The sequence below is a fragment of the Mauremys reevesii genome, linkage group 9 (genome assembly GCF_016161935.1).
Source record: "Mauremys reevesii isolate NIE-2019 linkage group 9, ASM1616193v1, whole genome shotgun sequence".
In the NCBI taxonomy this organism is placed as follows: domain Eukaryota; kingdom Metazoa; phylum Chordata; order Testudines; family Geoemydidae; genus Mauremys; species Mauremys reevesii.
In genome coordinates this window covers 91,642,407-91,662,752 of record NC_052631.1, presented here as the reverse complement: position 1 = coordinate 91,662,752, position 20,346 = coordinate 91,642,407, and the positions used below count along the sequence as shown (strand labels likewise).

General features: G+C 42.9%; 1 protein-coding gene and 1 long non-coding RNA gene across 6 annotated transcripts in view; one reads left to right on the top strand and one right to left on the bottom strand.

Annotated features, from left to right (window-relative positions):
* Positions 1-12,689, top strand: part of LOC120372558 — a 50,474-nt gene extending 37,785 nt beyond the window's left edge. Inside the window, exons 4-5 of the long non-coding RNA XR_005585043.1 lie at positions 8,249-8,374; positions 12,491-12,689. This is a non-coding gene — a long non-coding RNA (uncharacterized LOC120372558). The remainder of the gene's footprint in view (positions 1-8,248; positions 8,375-12,490) is intronic.
* IL1RAPL2 (interleukin 1 receptor accessory protein like 2) overlaps positions 1-20,346 on the bottom strand; it is a 548,503-nt gene that overhangs the window by 303,381 nt on the left and 224,776 nt on the right. The window lies entirely within an intron of this gene.

Here is a 20,346-nt window from a genome sequence, read left to right as displayed (position 1 = left end):
TCATGTTTGCCAGAGTAAAGAGAAATATTTAAGTAACTATTGCAGCTTTTATACAGCCTGGGCACTCCTTGTGAGAAAGGAGACAGAGGCAGTCTCTGGGAGTCCTCTAGCTCATTCTGCCAGAAGGAAGCCCTGGCAAAGGGAAAGCTGTGTTTAAAAGGCACTGCTTCTCGGCCAGCATCTGACTCTGCTGTCTAGAAACAGACGCTGACGAGAAGTTACGTCACACATCCAGTATTATACGACAAAGCTATGGTCTAGCAAAACATGTACATACAGGTGCAACTTTCAGCATGTGCCTAAGTGCTTTCATGGATCAGGGTACAAGTCAGTGAAAGAGGCAGGAATAGAACCCATCTCATCAAACTACCTCTAGAGGCACACCCATTGGACCTGCTGAGAACCCATTGGACCTGTTGACTATGTGGGCAACTTATGTGCTAGCCCATATATTCTCACTCACTAGACCAACATTGGAACAGAGGCGCTGAGTGGAGGACTGGAAGCAAAGTGGGTAAATGAGAGGTTGTACAGGAATGAGATGCAAGTACGTGCTAATAACTAACTTGAGAAATTTTCACTATGTATTTTTCACTCTCTTGCTCCTTAATTATAGATGAAGCCTTTAAATGTGAAATTAAAATGTCCATATAAATGCACATAGAAGTATAACTGATGGAAGGAATGGGGATTATTTTAATACATACACATAAAATACTGAACCATTCTAACAAGATTCCTCAGGAATAGTTTAATAACCTGATATAGAGGTGTGGCTACTTCAGAGCCCCGGAAATAGCACTACACATTGAATTCAAGCATGGAGAAATACCAAACACAGTGAATTTCACACTACATACACTTTAATAGTGTATTAAAGATGAATGTCTGGATTGCTTTTCAAGCCAGCTCTTCATGTTGCATCTAATCTATCATCCCTAATGACAACCAAAATAAAGTACCCAACGGGAACTATTTTAAGTGGCGGAGTATTGCACCAGTAAATATTTGTAAAGCTAGTATCCACAAAACTAGTCTTTGAAGGGATTTATGCTTCAGAGATTTATCTTCGGCACAGCAAAGGAACTAAGCTGGACAGGAGAAGGCCTGAAGGTACTGAATAGTGAAGGCTGCCTTATTCATCAGTCATATTTGTGATTTTTTTTCATTGTAATGTGCTCCAAGCAACCTTTAACTCAGAGGTCATCTCTGTTCAAGAAGAAAAGAAGAGGTGTAGGATAGATAGATTGGCAGTGAATGCCTATCATAAAGTTTTCTTCAAAACACTGTATGGTATATAGGCTTAGAGAAAAGAATTGCTACACATTTGGGAAGGTGGGTTATGTAAAGGTCACAGAGGGTCTTCTCAACACAGGTCCTCTTTATTCCAAATGGAGGTTAGGAGTCAGTTACCTCTGTGGCAACATCAATCCCTCCTCTTCCCTCCCCTCTCCCCCATGGGCCTTGTGGAGCATCATTCACATGTTTGGATATCTATGGTTGGGGAGAGGCCAGAGGATGAGCTCGAGCTGGGGAAGAGCAGGGATATGATGAGATGACCATGTGTTTATTCTAAAGCACCACAGAAAGTCCAGCGAAGATTCAAATGCTGTCTCTGCACAGGGGAACCTGCAATTAAAGATCCAAGGAGCAGTAACAGATGGAGGAAGCTATGCTCCAATGGAGGAACAGATGGCCACAGTGGCAGATCAACAGGCGCTGGGCTTCTTCATGCACGACTCTGGCCTGCGGCTCATCCCCAGGATCTGCAAGATTTGGGAGTGCAGCCCTATCTTTTCTGCATGAAGCAAACTCCACCCACCAAGCAGAATGATTTGATGAACATTCTTCAAAGGGATCTTCAGAGGTCATTTTCACCCACCAGGCAGAAGTCTTGTGGGTATTTGTGCAGGAGGGAAGATCCCTAAATCTGTGCATCTGCTCATTAACATTTACAACTTGGAAGCCTTTTATTTACCAAATTTCAGTACAATTAGCTTGAATTATACAGAAGTTATCAGAAAAACAAGTAGATACAGTTAGACTAGTGAAAGCAGCAAAGAGTCCTGTGGCACCTTATAGACTAACAGATGTATTGGAGCATGAGCTTTCGTGGGTGAATGCCCACTTCGTCAGATGCATGTTTAGTAACCTGATGTTACTAAAGTCATGCATCCGACAAAGTGGGCATTCACCCACAAAAGCTCATGCTCCAATACGTCTGTTAGTCTACAAGGTGCCACAAGACTCTTTGCTGCTTTTACAGATCCAGACTAACACGGCTACCCCTCTGATAGTTAGATTAGTGATGAATCTGTGCTTTTTTATATATAGCAAAGCAGCACTAACTCTAGTTAAGAGTAGGCTTTTGTCAGGACACGAGAGCCACTGATTCCATGCATTTCATGTATTTAAAAAAAAAAAGCTATCATGACACGACGTTTTGAGGATGTTGTGGTAACAGTTGAACAAGATTTAGTTATTACAAAGCATAAGTCAGCAATGGAACTGCAGCAATCACAAAACAGCAGGCCCTAGAGACATTCAGTTGCACCTGGCACCCCTCATATGTCACCTGTCTCACAGCAAAATGCACATAGGAGGCAGAGCCCAAACTGTGGCTTGCACCACTCCAAGGGCCTTATTCTGAGAGGTGCTAAATACCCATAACTCCCACTGAAACCCCAGGTTCTAAGAAGACAGGTAGAAATAATGAACACTAGTGATCAAAGAAGTGTGAGGTCAAAATATCAGACACAAAGGTTTTTTCATTGTGGGTAGGTGGAGGAGAGAGAAATGGGGAGGTGAATGGGGATAGATTGAGCCTCTGGAGGAACTCAAGGAACCAGCTAACTTTACACCAGGGGTCAGCAACCTTCCAGCAGTGGTATGGCGAGTCTTCATGTATACCCTCTAATTTAAGGCTTCGCGTGCCGGTAATACATTTTACCATTTTTTAGAAGGTCTCTCTCTAAGTCTATAATATATAACCAAACTACTGTTATACGTAGAGTAAACAAGATTTTCGAAATGTTTCAGAAGCTTTATTTAGAATTAAATTAAATGCAGATCTTTAAATGCAGATCTTCTTAGTTTAGTGTGATCTTGCCCTTGCCCTTGCTTTTCCTTGCTGAGTTTTCCAATGTCTGGTGGCACTTATTTGGATACTTTAAGCTGCACACAGGCTTCTGAGTGATCAGTTGTTAACCAGCTGGAACCCCAGATTGGCAGCTGAGGTGGGTGGAGCTGGTGGCTGGTAGGGCTGAGCAGGGCCGGAGGCCTGGACCCTGTCTGGCAGGGGGCCTGCACTGGAACTCCAACCGGAAGCAAGGTAAGTGCGGCTGCAGCGGGGACCCCGGCTGGCAAGGAGCCAGCAGCCAGAACCCCAGAACAGTAGTGGGCTGAGCGGGTCAGCCCGCCCAGCTCTGGGGTTTCAGGGATGGGTTGAGCGTCTCCACCAACCCTGCTCTGGGGTTTCAGCCGCTGGCTCCTGCCAGCTGGGATCTCAGCCCACTGCCAGCCTGGGGTTCCTTCACCCAGGCCAGCAGTGGGCGCTGAGTGGGACCGGCAGCAGGACCCCGGCTGGCAAGGGGCCAGCACTGGGAACCCCAGAGCAGCGCTTAGCCCGCCCCATTCTGGGGTTTCGGCTGCCGGCTCCTGCCAGCTGGGATCTCAGCCCACTTCTAGCCTAGGGTTCCTTCCCCCAGGCCAGCTGCGGGTGCTGAGTGGGACTGGCGGGGGGACCCTGGCTGGCAAGGGGCCAACAGCAGGAACCCCAGAGCGGCGGCGGGCTGAGCGGCTCAGCCTGCCCCACGTGCCATCAAAAATTGGCTCTCATGCCAACTTTGGCATGCATGCCGTAGGTTGCCGACCCCTGCTTTACATAATATTGTCTCTAGAGAGGAGTGTTTTGGTGTTGCGAACTACTTTATGAGAATTCCTGACACGGTTAGTCTCATTACCTATTGTGTGGAGAGCTTTCCTTCATCATATTAGTTTGAACAAAAACAAATCAAAACCACACACAAAAACCTGAAGCCAAACTCAAAAGAGAAGAATCCAAAAAAAAACAGAAATGGACAAAAAAAGTGAGCTGAAACAAGTGTAGAGAGAATCTGATAGAATATCAGGGTTGGAAGGGACATCAGGAGATCATCTAGTCCAACCCCCTGCTCAAAGCAGGATCAATCCCCAAATGGACCCCTTAAGGACTGAACTCACAACCCTGGGGTTAGCAGACCAATGCTCAAACCACTAAGCTATCCCTGCCCCTTAGGCTAAGTTCTAGGGCTTCCCACTGCCCTTGATAATGAAATCTTACATTATTCAAAAATTAGAGCTCACAAAGGTAATTTGATTATCACAGGTAATGAGCAAAGCTCAAAGACAGGGAAACTTAGTTAGATTCAGCTAAGCATCCGGAAGTTTTGAGGTTTGATTAAGAGACATCCAGATCATTTTAAAAGTCTTCCCTTGTTTGCACTGTACCCTAATAGGGCTTTGGCATCCCACACAGTTCTTTTCTGCATCATTTTCTCCTCCCAAAAGGTGTCACTATGATGCCCAGCTGTGTGCTCAGCAATGTGCGAGGACCAAATGAGTGGAATTTCTGCAGCGAGAGAAGAGCAGTTTGGGATCAGCTTTTTGGTGAGTGACCTTAACAATCCAAATTGCATGGCGGAATCTCTTCAGACACATGGCCTTAGGCTGCTGACTACTTTAGTCTACGCCTCAGGCTACCCATTCCTCTTTGCTCCAGGAACAGGGCTGTAAATCTCAAAAGAACAGATTTCATATGCCATTACCAGGACTTAATTGTTTTGGCAGGTTCAGCAATAGTGAGTAATTAACTCATTTCGGTATTTCTGCTGAAAGCAGGAGACACTTGAGATCTGCAAAAAGGACAAAAGTAACCACTCTGTTATAAAAGTTTCATGAAATTACAGACAATGTATTGCAGCAGTGGGAGCAAGAACCAAAGAACACATAGCAGAGAGTGTGTGTGTATAACAAGGAGTAACATGTAAGGGGAAAAACAGGGTAAGGTGATGGCCAAACAGCTTTAAAATCAAAGGATGCTGCTGATGCGGAATTCAAACAAATTAATTCCGCAAATTAATATATTTTAATTCATACTGTTTTCTGATTGGCTCTTCGCATTTTGTTTCCATCTCATTTTACTCTTCAAGGATGTTTGGTCTTAACTGTTTGTGAGTCTTCTGTATCTAGACTCTCTCTCTCTTACTCTTCACTCTCTACAGTCCTGAATTTCAGCTTGTTGCATAAGAACCATCTTCCAGATCTTACTGAATCCAGAAGTTAGGCATCATTCATGGATTCATTTTCTTCCCCCACTAACAATTAATGCTGCTGCCAGATGTGAGAGAGACTGCACACAGCATCATCTTGAATGGGGTGACAATCTACAGATCATCAACAAGACCGTAGGGCCCAATGGTATAACATCTCCAGTTATGCGTGGATTTGAGTTCAGAGTTCACTGAATAAAGCCCTGAAGAACTGTCTAATTGTAACTTATTTTCTTCCACCTTCCCTTTCCTCCCTCCCCCCCACAAAAAAATCCCAAAAACAAAATACCACATGTTCAGGTCAAGTTTTAAAGAGATGGATGGATTTTTATTTTCTACAATTAACCTGGAGGCCCAATATATTTACTAAGATATTGAATATTTTTGGTCATTTTTGCCATTAATTTACTGTGACAACTCTGCAGCCTTGATCCTTATACAATTAGCCCATTACACCTTTGAATTTTTCAATTAGATGGATCCGGTTATTGTGCCAGCATTATTATTAAAGACATATAGAGCACATAACAGTGCAGCTGGGAAGCAGCTACTTACTGTACAGATTTTAACACAATGATATACCAACAACGTACAGTGGGTGCAATTAAAAACGACAGTACGTTTGTCATGAATACAAACAACTTGGAGGGAAAAATCAGACAGAAGTTAAGCCAAATGAAAACAAGATGGTATGCTGTACTCTGAAGCTTGCTAGACTTGAACTGTGATGGATGTCTAAAGCAAGGGACCTCATCTGAGAAAGTTTGCAACCAGTTATGGAGTATTCGACCCCAGAAGACAACAAGATCTTAATTGCCAGGACATGTAAGAAGTCGTCTCTCTCAGAGACTTGGGTCCCAGATGAATACGAGTTTTCAAAAATCACCAACACACTGAATTGCACCTGAAGCTAACAAAACAGTACAAAGACTTGAGGAAAAGAATGGTTTACTTATAGTGGTCTGCTGCCTTGAGGAGAGGATCTTGGAGCAATTCACAAAGCCTCACAACTAATTACTATATAGTAGGGTATTACTATGTCCCTGTTTTCAGGTGGATACACTAGCATAGAGGGGTTACATGATTTACCCAAGATCAAACTGTAAATCAGTGGCACAGATAGAAATGGAGCCAAGGAATCTCGGCTCCTAGACCTCTGCTTTAACTATTTTAGGCCTTCCTGGGTGAAATCCTGCCCACTAATACATGGCTTCAACTCCCAGTCGAAGTGTGTGTCTGGATAAAAATCGGCCCATTATGTTTAATCATATCCTGAATAGCTGGATCAAAATGGTAGCCATGGCTCAGAACAGTAATGGAGATTAGAGATAGTTTTTTCCTGTTCAGGAGAAAAATATCGGTAATCTACTTATATGAAAATCAATTTTAGATGTTCCTTTATTACACTTTATGGTCTGTGAAGTTCCTTCCTTTTCATACTACTAAGTGAATGGTATGCGATTACTAAACCAATGATAGATTTTCCTTTAGAAAAGAAGTGAAGGTCTTAACTTTTTAATACAAATTATTCATTGGGAATCCTTAGCCGGCATTCAAGCAGTTTAATTCCAAGAGCTATATCTCTCATTCAGAAAACTTGAAGTGACACTAATCAGGCCAGCTATTTTTATTATTAATGTACAACAGTGCTAATCTAGTGTGACTAGACTCTTTAGCCAGAGTATTAAGGGCTTTTTTCTCCCTAAAGTGGGATTTAATAACAAAAATTAGCATTTTTGCATAATCTATTTACATGTTTTGCATTTGCTGAAGATTAACTGCAGCTATTTTTTTTTAAATAGCCACTAACCATTTAATTCTTGGGACTCTCTTCTTACCCCGCATGTGCCACCCTAAAAAGGTACCATTGCAGCCCAGCCCGTCATCCCATTTATTTAGAAAATGATGCATCATGCATATGTCTTCTGAACGCACAACACTCACCGTAGTAAGCCACACGCACAAGCCACTTCAGTCAATAGGCAGCTGTCAGCTTGTGTGTCATTTTAGACTTCTTGCAGGGCACCTCATGCAGCTCTCAGATACCAGGCCTGGTTCTGTTCTTCTGACTCACACCAACGCCACTGAGTGAGCTAAACGGGGGATTCGTCTGCACAATTTAGGATTCTGGTTGATATTATGAAGGTGTTACTGTGAAGACTGCCATCTCACCAAGTGCCCTTTTGTAAATATGGAATCCTCCCATTGCTGACAAGGCTGTAAGCAAGTCTCTGCCAGACCATGGACAATAGTTGATCACCTATTGGAAGTTCCTCTGGGTTAGCTGAGGGAAGCTACTTCCTCCATCTTCCCTGTGGATCTGTCCCCAGTTTGCAGCAGTTTAAGACCAGGTCTACGCTACAGACCTATACCGCCAGGAGTGTGACAAATCCACATCCCTTAATGACATAGTTATACCAACCTAACCCCGCCATGTAGAGCTTCTCCCATCAACAAAGCTACCCCCTCTTTCAGTGTAAGGGCTTGTCTTCATGTAAAGCATAAGTCGGAGGAGAACTGGGCCCAAAAAATAGATCTGTGAGCCTGCGTGGGAGGAGCTTGGGCCCATAAAAATCAACAAATTGAATTAATTTACCTATTATACAAGAAATAATCTTCATGTAATACATAAGCTGACTATTCAATACAAATTGCAAATACAACCATCCTCTGGAGCCTGCAGATGCATAGACACAAGACGGGTAAAATAGGTGTAAAATGCCTTTTTTCATTTTAATTAGGTGTTGACACTGAAGCATAATCAGCCCTCTACAATAGTCCCCGTTCTAATTAGAAGTAATACAAGGAAATAGAATCCTTATCACTGTTTGCATGAAACATACTTCTGGATTGACTTTATATCCATAGGAATCATCCATTTGTATAGAAAGTTGTCCTGCCCTTACAGCATGAAACAATGTACCCATTTTTTTTTCCAGTTACTCCTTTTCAGAACCGACCCCCTCACTCCCAACTGCTGGGAGGGTGCTTGGTTACCCAGCTCCCATTAACAGCAACGTCAGCCGCACATCTAATTCTCCATGCACCGTTTTGAAAAAGTAGAGGTAAGAGACTTGTAAGCTCTGTATTGTGCAGCATGCCAGAAAGCATCCAGGTTTCTACAATGCAGCCTCACCCCAAAAGGAACCAAAACAAGGTTTACGTTTATGATTTATACAGATTATGCAAACTGTATTTGATGACATTTAAAGACTAAATGAGGCACAATAGTTGATCACACACCGCCTGCCTTTTGCCATACTCCCTTTCACACACTGTCCTCCTTTAATGGTACAACAGATATGAGAGAATTAAGGCCTAGATACAATAGTGGGACTTGCAGATAACTTGGCACTGACATTACTTGTGTTAAAATGTCAATTGTATGTAACACATAAGGGATGAAGAACTTACCTAATGCAACACACAATATCACACACACGAGATCTTAGGCCAAGTGGACAGTGAAATTCAATTTAACTTTATCCAGAAGGGCAAGCACCTTAAGATGCATGAATAAAGCAATGTTGTCTCACAAATGTAGAACTCACCTATGCAGTTAGGAGTCAGGGTTTTCCAGTGCAGTCTTGTTTTTAGGGTTATCGTCTAACAATTAAAAATTCTACCCTAGCTGACACTTGGCAATCAAAGTTAAAAACAAGAATCAAAAAATGTTTTACCAATTTTACAGATCATGCTGGTTATTTTTGAAAGGTAGGAGTGGAAAGGCAAGATAAATTATTTAACAGCAGACGTTTCCCTGTGTGCTCCTGTAACTTGGAAAGAGCCTTGGTGTTTAAAACTTTTATTGTCACACATCTTCATCCAGTATTTGATCTAAAGCCTCTGGTATTCTGGATTTTTAAGCCTAGGAAACAGATACAATTTCAATGGGAATTTTGCCAATGATTTCAATGGGATCAGGATTTCTCCCAATCTTTTGTATTCTGAGACAACATTGCCTTGTTTTGTGTCTTAGTTTATAATCATGAATCTCAATCTGAAAGACGAGTGGGCACCACATTATCACAGGAGCTACCTTAAAGAAAGCATCCATTTTGTTACCATAAGAATAGCATCATGTGCAAATGGAACATGGAATTTCACATTATGTGTACAAGCAGCGTGAAGATAAAATAGCTGGCTTTGGCAAGAGCAGGCTTTGTGAACTAAGAAGATACATTTCAACCAGTGGTACATTTTTGATCTTATTGTTTTAGTATTTATTTTGCCTAATATGATGTGACAGTTTCTAATATGATTGGTCTTTCATACCCTAATGAAGTTAACACTAATTCAATACGATTCTAATTCAATAGGATGGGATGAACAAAGTTGTAGATATGCTAAAACAGAAAATTTGAGTATCTTTCCATGCACTTTTCAAATACCAGATTCAGCTCTGCTTAAAAGAAAAACAGAAAAATCCCAATGGGAGCTAGGTTCCTACCTGCTATTACCCCTATTTACCTTTTGGAGAAATCTCTATTTTGAGCAGTTATGATCAACACACACCTATTTTTGGTAACTGGTATTATTTCTTCTGTGTGCAACAATTATTAAAGGAAAGTTTTCCACTGCTCAGTTCAAAGCAAGGCAGAGACATGATCTAATTAAGCCCCCTAACATCGGAGAAAGGTTGGTATGTTAGTATTATCCTTTTATTACAGATGAGGAAACAGAAGTTAAGTGACACACACAAGGCTACAGAGTCAGTAGCGGAGCCAAACCTAAAAAATAAACAAATATCAAGATCCTGGATCCCATTCCTGTAAGCAGTCTAATATATCCTACTGCAGATCATATAGAAATGGTTAGGAAAGGTTTCTTATTCATTGAACTGGAATATGTCCTACTTCATGCATTAAGGCCCTGATTGATGAAAACATCCCTTTTCAAGACTGCACTGAAACATGTGCTTCACTTTTAAGACAATGGAGGGCTATTCCCCTTTACTTTTTAGTGTATTTATGTTGTGCATATCTATTTTGTGTAGCAATAGTAGGACACCACATTCTGGTTAAAATATCAAGTCAAACTGCCCACAGAAATCTAAGTATATTATGTCAACACAGTTATCTTTATCAACCAAATTTATAATCTCACCATAAAGTGCTATCAGATTTGTTTGACAAGATATATCTTCCACAAAACCATGTTGACTGGCATTTATTATGACACCAGGAACTTTTTATTCCTGAAGGGGCCAAAAGCTGTACTGTGTATTTCAGTGTCTTTTAGTATTAATGATCTTTTATAGTGTTGTGTCTTTAATACATGGCACAATTTTATAGTGGTTTCTATTTAAAAAAAATCATTGATCAACAGCCTGAGACATTTCACCATTCATAAGTATAGGAAGAAAATCTGGTCTTTTTTGTTACACATTGACTTTTAACAGTGGCTGGTGTACTTTACATTCACTGTAAATTTATTCAGTCAAAAAGAGGTTCCTTGATAAACCAGAATGCAGATGTTTCACACAAAATATAAGCAATACAAATTTGCTAGAAACTGATCCTTGAAGTTTTTTACTGGGGCATTGTACCAAAGGGTTATTAAGGCTATGTATATGAAATAATTAAACAAAATTGTGACTTCTATTCCAAGCCAAAGAATGATACATGCTTGGCTTTTTTAAAGTTGTCAATCTTTCCCTCTCACTAAATAGAGACCTTCCACAAGAAGGGTTCACAACAAAATTGACTGCTTCATAGTTACAGAATCTCTTGCTAAAAAAGGATTTTTAAAAAATAGGCCATTTCTTAGGCATGAATGCTTGAACTGAAAGTGTATGGTAATTTTCAAAGTTCAATCAAATGCTCTGCCGGCATATTATTTATTTGTATTGTGGTAGCTAGTGACCCCTGCCCAATTGTGTTAAGCACTGGACAAGCACAAAATAGATGGTCCTTCCCCCTACAAATTGAGTATCAGACAACAAACAAGAGGCGGATACAGCAAATCAATGGGAGCACCAGGTAACAATGCAACAATTACAATAAGCAGTGGCCACAATACACCAGCTGGGTAGACAGAGAGGAGTTTTAAGTACAATGTGGTGGCTTTTCAGACGTTTTCAGGAAACTTCCCCCGTGCATAAGGGATGGAATGGGATAAAGAACAGGGATCTTTGTACCCTCTCCTCTTCCAAGTACATCTTCCCCCGCCCCCCACCAACTAAATGAGATGAAAGAATGCTACACTTCATCGTTCGGAGTCACCTCTTCTGTCCTCTCCCCACTTCCCTTCAAAATTACTGTAGCATCTGAGAGCCTTCCACACTTGAATGTATTTGTCCTTGCAACATCCCTGGGAGCTGGGGAAGTGCTGCCATTCCCATTTTACAGATGAGGAACAGAGAAAACCCCTCATTTGCCCAAGGTTACACAGGAAGTCTGTGGTGGAGCAATGAACTGAATCTACCGCTCCCACGTCCCAGGTTAGCACCCTAGACACTGGACCATCCTTTCTGGGTACAACCACTGAGAATAAAGTTCTGGGAATTGTCTGGAAGAAAAGCGTTACACTCCCCCAGGTTTTTTCCGGTTTGGGATGTAGGTTTGTACTTACTTTGGGCTCCTCATTCACTACCACTGGGCTACTTTAAAGCCATACCTGCCTCTCTGAATCTCACTGCAAAATCCACTCTAAATCGTCCATTTAAAATGATTAGGGAAGAGCAGTCCCACCAAATTAGAATGTTTCTGCAACCACCTACGTTTGCTTCTAACTCATTTCCATAACTGACAAAACACTCAGGGCATTTCATGCCACCCTGCGCCGTTTCTCTGGCCTCCTCGTCTTAAGCTCCGAGAGGAGCGGGAGCTCACAAGATACTTGTTTATTGCAGCTGCTTCTCCTGGCAGACTTTGCCTCAGGGCAGCATTACTCCCACAATCAAAGGGGAGTTTTAAGATAAAAGAGTTGGAAAAATTAATAGTCTCATATAAAGAGGAGAATGTAGCAAAACGACTTTGAACGCAACACCAGATCTGGCCTGGGAATTAAGGCGGCACTGTCATCTTTAAAACAAACACACACACCCCACATCTCTCTGAAGGTGTTTTACCTGCAGCATTTATAGCTCATTCCCAAGGTTAGGATAACTTTAGGAGACTAGATCCCAAATCTTTCCGCCCCCCACAACCTCACCTGGGTTTACTTTGTGTATTTGACAGGACTGCCCCTCCCAGTTCTGCCAGGGGTGCCTGATGCCCTAAATGGCACCAGAGAAAGCAGAGAGAAGGCCATGCTCTCCCACACCACTTCTGCATCAGTCTGAAGAGCAGGAGCAGCACTCAGCAGGAGACAGCTGTAGCAGTATACACAGTGGCGCTCTCTCTGCATGATGGAGTTCTCCCGGAGGGAACAGAACTCCGCACCTCCCTCAACTCTTGAGTCAGACCTAAGTGGCGCAATTAAAACTTTAGTCATTTTCCTACTGTAGCTGACCCTCGTTGGGCCAACACAGGGTTCAGACTTGGAACGTTCCGCAATAAAAGCGTGAGCCTTTACTGCTTCAGCTAAAAGGACTAAGTCCTCTAACTGAATCCTACAGCAAACCGATAATCCTCTTCTGATCTGCCACTAGATGGGGAAATGCAAAATACTGAACGGGCTACACCGCACATATTCAGGCTATTTGTCATCCTTAGTTCATTAAAATGTGTCACATTAGTTACATGAAAGAGTTAATGCACTAGTGGCTAGATCACTGCACCCAGATAGCAACCAACTTCTACCAAAGCTATTTGGACTATTTAAATCATCAAAGATGATCCAAGGAAAACAAATCAATGCATTCTTCATTTTTGAATAATTTATATCTAAAAATATGAAGCAAACTCACTAACTGGCTTCTCTAGCAAGAGGTAGGCGTATTCATGAAGTAATAGGAGAACTTAGGCATCTGGTTATTATGCTCTTATAGAAATTCAAGATAAATATACTAGACCTAGAGATAAAAGAGTGGAAATGTTTGCAATTGGCTTGCAGTATAAAACTCAGCTATGACATCTCCAAAATCACCACCTCTTTCGATGCATTTTGATTAAAGCAAAATATTACCACACATCTCCTCTCTAAATCACATGGTACAGTACCTGATTAGAAATATGCACTTCCACAGCTGATAAATCTAAAAGATAAGTTGAAAAGGGCTTTAAATATGATATTTGGAAATTAACAATGGCATAGAATCCTTCAAGCACCATATACCTCGACCAGAGAGCTAACAGAATGTTAAGAACCATTAGGAAAGGGATAGATAATAAGATAGAAAATATAATGCCACTATATAAATCCACCTTGAATACTGTGTGCAGTTTTGGTTGTCCTATCTCCAAAAAGATCTATTAGAACTGGAAAAAGAGAAGGGCAACAAAAATGAGGAGGATATAGAACAGCTTCCATAAGAGGAGAGATTTTTAAAACTGGGATTGTTCAGCTTGGAAAAGAGACAAGTAAGGGGAAATATGATAGAGGGTTATAAAAGCCTGACTGGTGTGGAAAAAAAAACAATGAAATTAATAGGCAGCAGGTTTAAAACAAACATAAGAAATATTTCTTCACACAATGCACAGTCAACCTGTGGAACTCCTTGCCAGAGGATGTTGTGAAGGCCAAGACCATAAACAGGGTTAAAAAAGGAACTAGATACATTCCTGGAGGATAGGTCCATCAATGGCTATTAGCAGGGAATGGCAGGAATGGTGTTCCTAGCCTCTGTTTGCCAGAAGCTGGGAATGAGTGACAGGGGATGGATCACTTGATGGTTACCTGTTCTGTTCATTCCCTCTCAGGCACCTGGCACTGGCCACTGTCGGAAGACAGGATACTGGGCTAGATGGACCCCAGTAGGGCCATTCTTATGTTTAAGGTTCTTAAACCATTCTTCTGGTTTAACCCACAATCAAGTTTAGGAAGATAAAGAGTTATTGTACCGTTTATTGGGCTATAAAACTTCGATCCAAAGCCTCAGGCTTTATCTGCATGGCCCAATCCTGCAAACAATCTTGTGTAGCTCTATTGACTTCATTGAGGCTATGAAAAGAAGTAAGCCTACACCCAGGAGTACGTGCTGGCAAGACCAAGCCCATTATTAGTGGGAGCTATTAATCTCAATTGTGACTGGCTAACTGACATTTTTTTTGGAAGATTGATGGATAATATATTTATTAAGAAACGCGTTAGACAGACACATTTGCATTTCTCCCCAGAGAGTCCAGCCATAAATGTATTTATATTTACCTCCAAAACATATAATGGTCCAACAATGGAGAAAACTATTCTCTCTTGGTGAACAAATCCTGCTTGCAGATACTGCGTCCATGATTGTATTCTGCGTTTTACTTTGAAGTAATTAGCCAGCAAACCACCTATGTGGTTGCCCTCATTTAGGTATTTGACTTCCCTTCTGAAACCTGACACACCAACTCCCTTACTTACTATGGTGCTATTTTATAACTTATGTAGTGTGTTTCCACACTTCCATCTCATCAGCGTCATCATCTAAATTGACTTAGTTCTATTTTGCACATTTTTTTTTGGTGGGCAGAGACTTGAAATATTTCTCTATAACTGTGGCCTTGTAAGGTCTCCTGTGCCTTATAAAGTCCTTGCGTGATTAAACTTTTGTTCATTGCAAGTCGGAGCAGAGAACAAACGTGAGCTAAAACTCTGCATTGGAGCCTGGTCAAGTAAGGAATGACAGCAAGAAATAGAGACATCTTAAATTATTAGTTATATGGTAGCACCTAAAGGTCCCAACAAAGATCAGAGCCCCAGTGTGCTAGATGCTGAACAAATACATAGTAAGACACAGCCTCTACTTGAAAAACCTTGCTATCTAAATAGGCAAGATTGTGGGGGAGTGGAAGGGAAACAGAAGTGGAGAGTGATGATTAAGGCTGCAAGTTTGTCACGGAGGTCACGGATTCTGTGACTTTCAGGGACCTCCAGGACTTCTGCAGTGGTCAGTGCTGGGGGTCTTGGGCCATTGCGTTGTCCCTCCCTCCACAGCACCAGCAGGAGTTTGGGTGTGGGAGGGGGCTTAGGGCTGGGGTTTGGGTCACAGGAAGGAGTGAGGGCTCCAGGCAGCATTTACCTGGGGAGGGGGGCTCCCCAGAAGCAGCGACATGTCCCTCCCTCAGCTCCTAGGTAGAGGTGCAGCCAGGTGGCTCTGCACGCTGCCTCTGCCCATGGGCGCCACCCCCTCAACTCCCATTGGCAACAGTTCCCAGCCAATGGGAGCTACGGAGCCAGCATTCAGGGTGGAGGCAGCACGCAGAGCCCCGTGGCCATGCCTGCATTTAGGAGCCGAGGGTGGGACATGTTGCCACTTCTGGGGAGCCACGCAGAGCTGGATAGGCAGCCTGCCAGCTCCCCGAGCACCCAGGATTTAGGGGTATATAGTACAAATCATGGACAGGTCATTGACTGTGAATTTGTTTACCACCTGTGACCTGTCCATGACTTTTACTAAAAGTACCCGAGACTAAAATGTAGCCTTAGTGATGATGTGACTTGCCCCAGGTCACATGGCAGGTCAATGGCTGAGCTGGGCATAGAACCAGCATCTTCTGACTACCCTTCTGTTTACTAGACAAAAGTGCCTCTCTCAGAAATTTTTGTTGGAAAAAAAGGTTTTACAGTACATGAAATCTAGGTGCATCTGCCTGAGTTTTCCTTTTGTCAACCATGAGAAGCCAATTTGCATACCTAATTGGGAAGGAAACCCTTCATTTAATTGCCTGAGAATCAAACACATCATGACTCAAGGGTTTTCTACATTCTCTCCCCACTGCAGAGTAGCAACAGGCACAAGTAGTTTTTGGGGACAAAGGCTAGGAAGAGGATTGTTCTTTCTTCCGCATGACTAGATGTTAAGAGTACAGGAAGGCCTAAACATTTGGGGCACGTCTATACTACCCGCCAGATCGGCAGGCAGCATCGATCCAGCGGGGGTTGATTTATCATGTCTAGTCTAGATGCGATAAATCGACCCCCGAGCACTCTCCTGTCGACTCCTGTACTCCACCGACACGAGAGGCGCAGGTGGAGTCGACGGGGGAGCATCAGCAGTCGACTCACCCCAGTGAAGACACCGCGGTGAGTAGATCTAAATACGTCGACTTCAGCTACGTTATTCACGTAGCTGAAGTTGCATAACGTAGATCGATCTCCCCCTCTGCCCCCACACAGTGTAGACCAGGCCTCAGACTTCCATGGACAGCAAGACAGAGAAGAGACAAGGTAGGGAAAAAACAGCCAGCTAGACCAAGCAAGATAAGCGCAGGAGATAATGGAGAGAGTAAATTAGTAAGAGAAATTTTATTTAAAACCAGGCAATTGGCAAAAGGGCCACGTCAAGGAAAGAACTAAGACTCTCTGGGCAAAGTGACACTGCACATGTGCTTTTCGTCATAAATGAATGTAAGAAAATATGGAACATGCTGACAAGCAACAAGTGTTCACTCTTCACTTACAAGCTGATTTAACTGAATGCAACACCACATTAGTCATGTTAGCTCCTACTCCCACAAATGCAAGGCAATTTACTGAATAATAAATCAAAGCTCTCACAATATAGCCAAGTTTATAGTTTCCACTAATAACCTGCTAAAAAAAGCAACTAGGGAAAGAGAAGCTCATTGTGCCCATGTTTAATTATTAGTTATTTAATGTATTCGGTTTCCGGCAATTCTAAATAGTGCAGTTATTTTGACTATCAGTATTTCATACTTTGGTCACTCTTCCAAATGTTTACTGTATATCTAGCCTAGACTACCAGGTAACTGCGGATATTGGGACAGTAATTCTACAATAAAATTGTTTAATAACTATCAGACGGTATTTATGATTGCATTCCCTTGCTGTTTCCATTTATTGGTCTAAGAATATTTATTGCACATCTCATTAATTTCAGTGGAAAAAATAGGTTTCATTGATTCATTAAGGGATACCATAATACCTGAGGAGAACTAAGGAGAAAACCTCTGTTCTACTTTAATGTTAAGGCTTTGCCTACTACTAGAATCAGGCAGGAGCATAGCTAGTGAAAATAAAGAGGGCTGAACAGTGCTCATTTAATTTTAATTGGTATGTCGGAATTATTTGGGCAGCTGAATTCTGACTGGGCCTTGATTTTCCTTCACATAAAGAAATATGAGAAAAATGATGAACCTCAGGATAACTCCTTACCTCACAAAACAATTACAAAGCAGCACAGAGGAGCACACATATGCAAAGAGAATAGCTGATGAAATTCTCCCCAGGGCTGTTGCAGAGTGGGACAATAATGCTGTTGCTAGATTAAGGCTAAGGAAAGCTGATAGTGGGAATGAGGCTGATCTTTCCAGGGACTGGATAATCTATGGGTATGGTCCTCACCTACCATGCCAGAGGTCCTGGGTTCAGATCCCATGCCTCAGAGAGGCTAAATTCTCTGAATCTATGGTATAAAGAGAAGTTCAGTTACAGAACTCTTTAGTGTAGGGGTGGGGGTGCCATATCAGGTTGGAAGAACATCTCAGTGGATTAAGCAACTTGAAACTGTCCCAGGATGAAAACTGGAAAGGCCCAGGATATAGGTTTGGAGCACACATTTTCAGATGGTAGGCGGTTGTTGCTTGGAAGAGGGTACATACATAAAGAAGCTGAGCACTACACAGATCCAAGACAATAAGCAGGAGACGTGAAAGCACGCCAAGCAGCTAGGTGCTGGAAAATAATGAAATAATGGCCATTAAGTTTTCACCTTTTAGTTTTGTCTGGATGTTGAATGACCTGGTTAAACTTATTAAATTGCTTTTTTAAAAGATTCTTAGGGCCAAGTTAAAAGGTAATATATAAGCTGGTATTAATTAGACTCCTTCCTCCATCTTGGTAGGTGTGAGGGCGTAAAGAACCATGATCTGGAATACATTTTCTATCTTGAAAGATAGATCAAGTTTAATTTCCCATAATTCCATGAGCCTTTCAATGGTTTCTGCAACTGTACATTTTCTACAATCCCAAAGAATGGGTGAGTTAGAGATTCAGCCTGGTTTCTATAAAGTCTTTAGTTTGCTTGACAAAATGTTCTCCTTAATAAACATAATTGAAACAAGTAGGGAAGGACATTTCAGCTATTAAATTCCTCCTATGAATTACTGACAGTATGGAAATCTTTGTACAGAGTTCACCAGGTTTTACCACTGTGAAGTCTATGGGCTGAAAAAATCAAATGAAGCCTCAAGTCTTTTCTCAATGGCAATGGCCACTGGCAAAATAAGTTTCAAAGAAACTACTCCAAAGAGTGCTGACAGGGGCTAGTTACACCTAATTCTAACCCCTCTAAAGCTGCTTCTGGGAAAGAGCATGTTCGGCTGCCCCAAGGGACCAAGCATTTATCCAGGGCCTGATCCAAAGCCCAGCCCAGTCAATGAAAAGACCCCAATTGATTTCAGTGGACTTTGGATAAAGGCGGTTGTACAAAAAGAGCCAGACTAGAGGAGAAAATCCAGGATGCACTGACCTCAGAGGGCTTCTTGGGAAAGTGTCTATTCCAAAGCTGCACACAGAGGTGAAAGTAAGCTGCTACGGTATGATACGCCGGACTGGACCGGCTTCCCCAGGCCAGCGATTTAAAGGGTAGTGGCGGCCGGGAGCCCTGGGCCCTTTAAATCACTGCTGGAGCCCCCAGCTGCCACTGCTACTCGGGGGGCTCCGGCATCCGGGCTCGGGCAACAATTTAAAGGGGCTGGGGTGGTAGCAGTGGCCAGAGCCCCAGGCCCTTTAAATCACCACCCAAGCCCTGCTGCTGGAGCCCTGGGGTAGCTGCAGCGGGGCTCCAGCAGTGATATAAAGGGCCAGGGGCTCCAGGAGCCCTTTAAATCTCTGAGCCCTGGGGTTGCGGCAGCAGCTGGGAGCCCCCGGGGCTCCGTCAGGCCGGGAGCTCCACTGCAGTAGTGGCGGCTGAAGCCCAAGGCCCTTTAAATCATCCCTGAGCCCTGGGGCTCCCAGCTTCCTCTGCAGCTGGTAGCTCTGGCAGTGATTTATAGGGCCTGGGGCTCCCTGCCACCACTACTGCAGCGGGAGCCCTGGGCCCTTTAAATCTTGATTTAAATCTTTAAATCTTGATTTAAAGGGCCCAGGGATTTAAAGGGCCTGCCTCTTCCAGTTGAAGCCCTGCCCCCTGCTCAGGAGTCCGGTGTACCACTAAGCCCTTTGAGATGCTTTCACCCCTGGCTGCACAACACAAACCAACAACATATAGACATGGCAGAAAGTGAGTGACAAATAACATTATTTGGGGAAGGGGGGAATGGAGATGGGGAGAGGGACTCTGCACTTAGTATTGCAAACCTGGGAAATGCAAGAGCCACTGTCGTGTTTAGTGATAGGTGCTCCAATCACAACCCACCATCTGCAGACAAGCAGAGCGATCAGGAAACCAGACACATCCCAGCTGAACTTCCTGCTGCCTATAGATCATCATTCTATCCCAAAAGGTGTTGGAATTGAATTGAATTGCCCCTGTGAGCAGAAATGACCGAAGTGGAGATTAATGCATAATCTGAGCTGTGTGTTTTATCCAAGTATTCATAGGTGAGAAGGAAAATGAGCACAAAGACAGAAAGGGGGCTATTTTCAAAGCAATACCCCTTTGAACGTCATATGCCTCCCATCACTGGCAGTGAGACCTGTGCAGCTAGTGCTTTAAGATTGTCCTCTATTAAGCATTCTATTCATCCTGTAAAGTTGAAGCCCCAACACCCCCCCCCCGATGGTTGTATGTGGCATTGCTGCAGCTGTGCCTCAGTTTCCCTCTACAGACAAGTCCAGCCACTTCTCGCCAGCACACACCCAGGAGTCTGACCTTTTCCAGGGCCACAGAGTTCTTTAATACGTCCAACAAACATATAAAGACAACTAAATCTTCAGCCTCACTGAGCTCCGCTGGCTGCCGCTCTCCCTCTCAGGTGATCCTCAGCTATAAATGCAACATTTCCACATTTGTCCTCAGGCTCCTGTGCCCCACTGCATCCCGCAG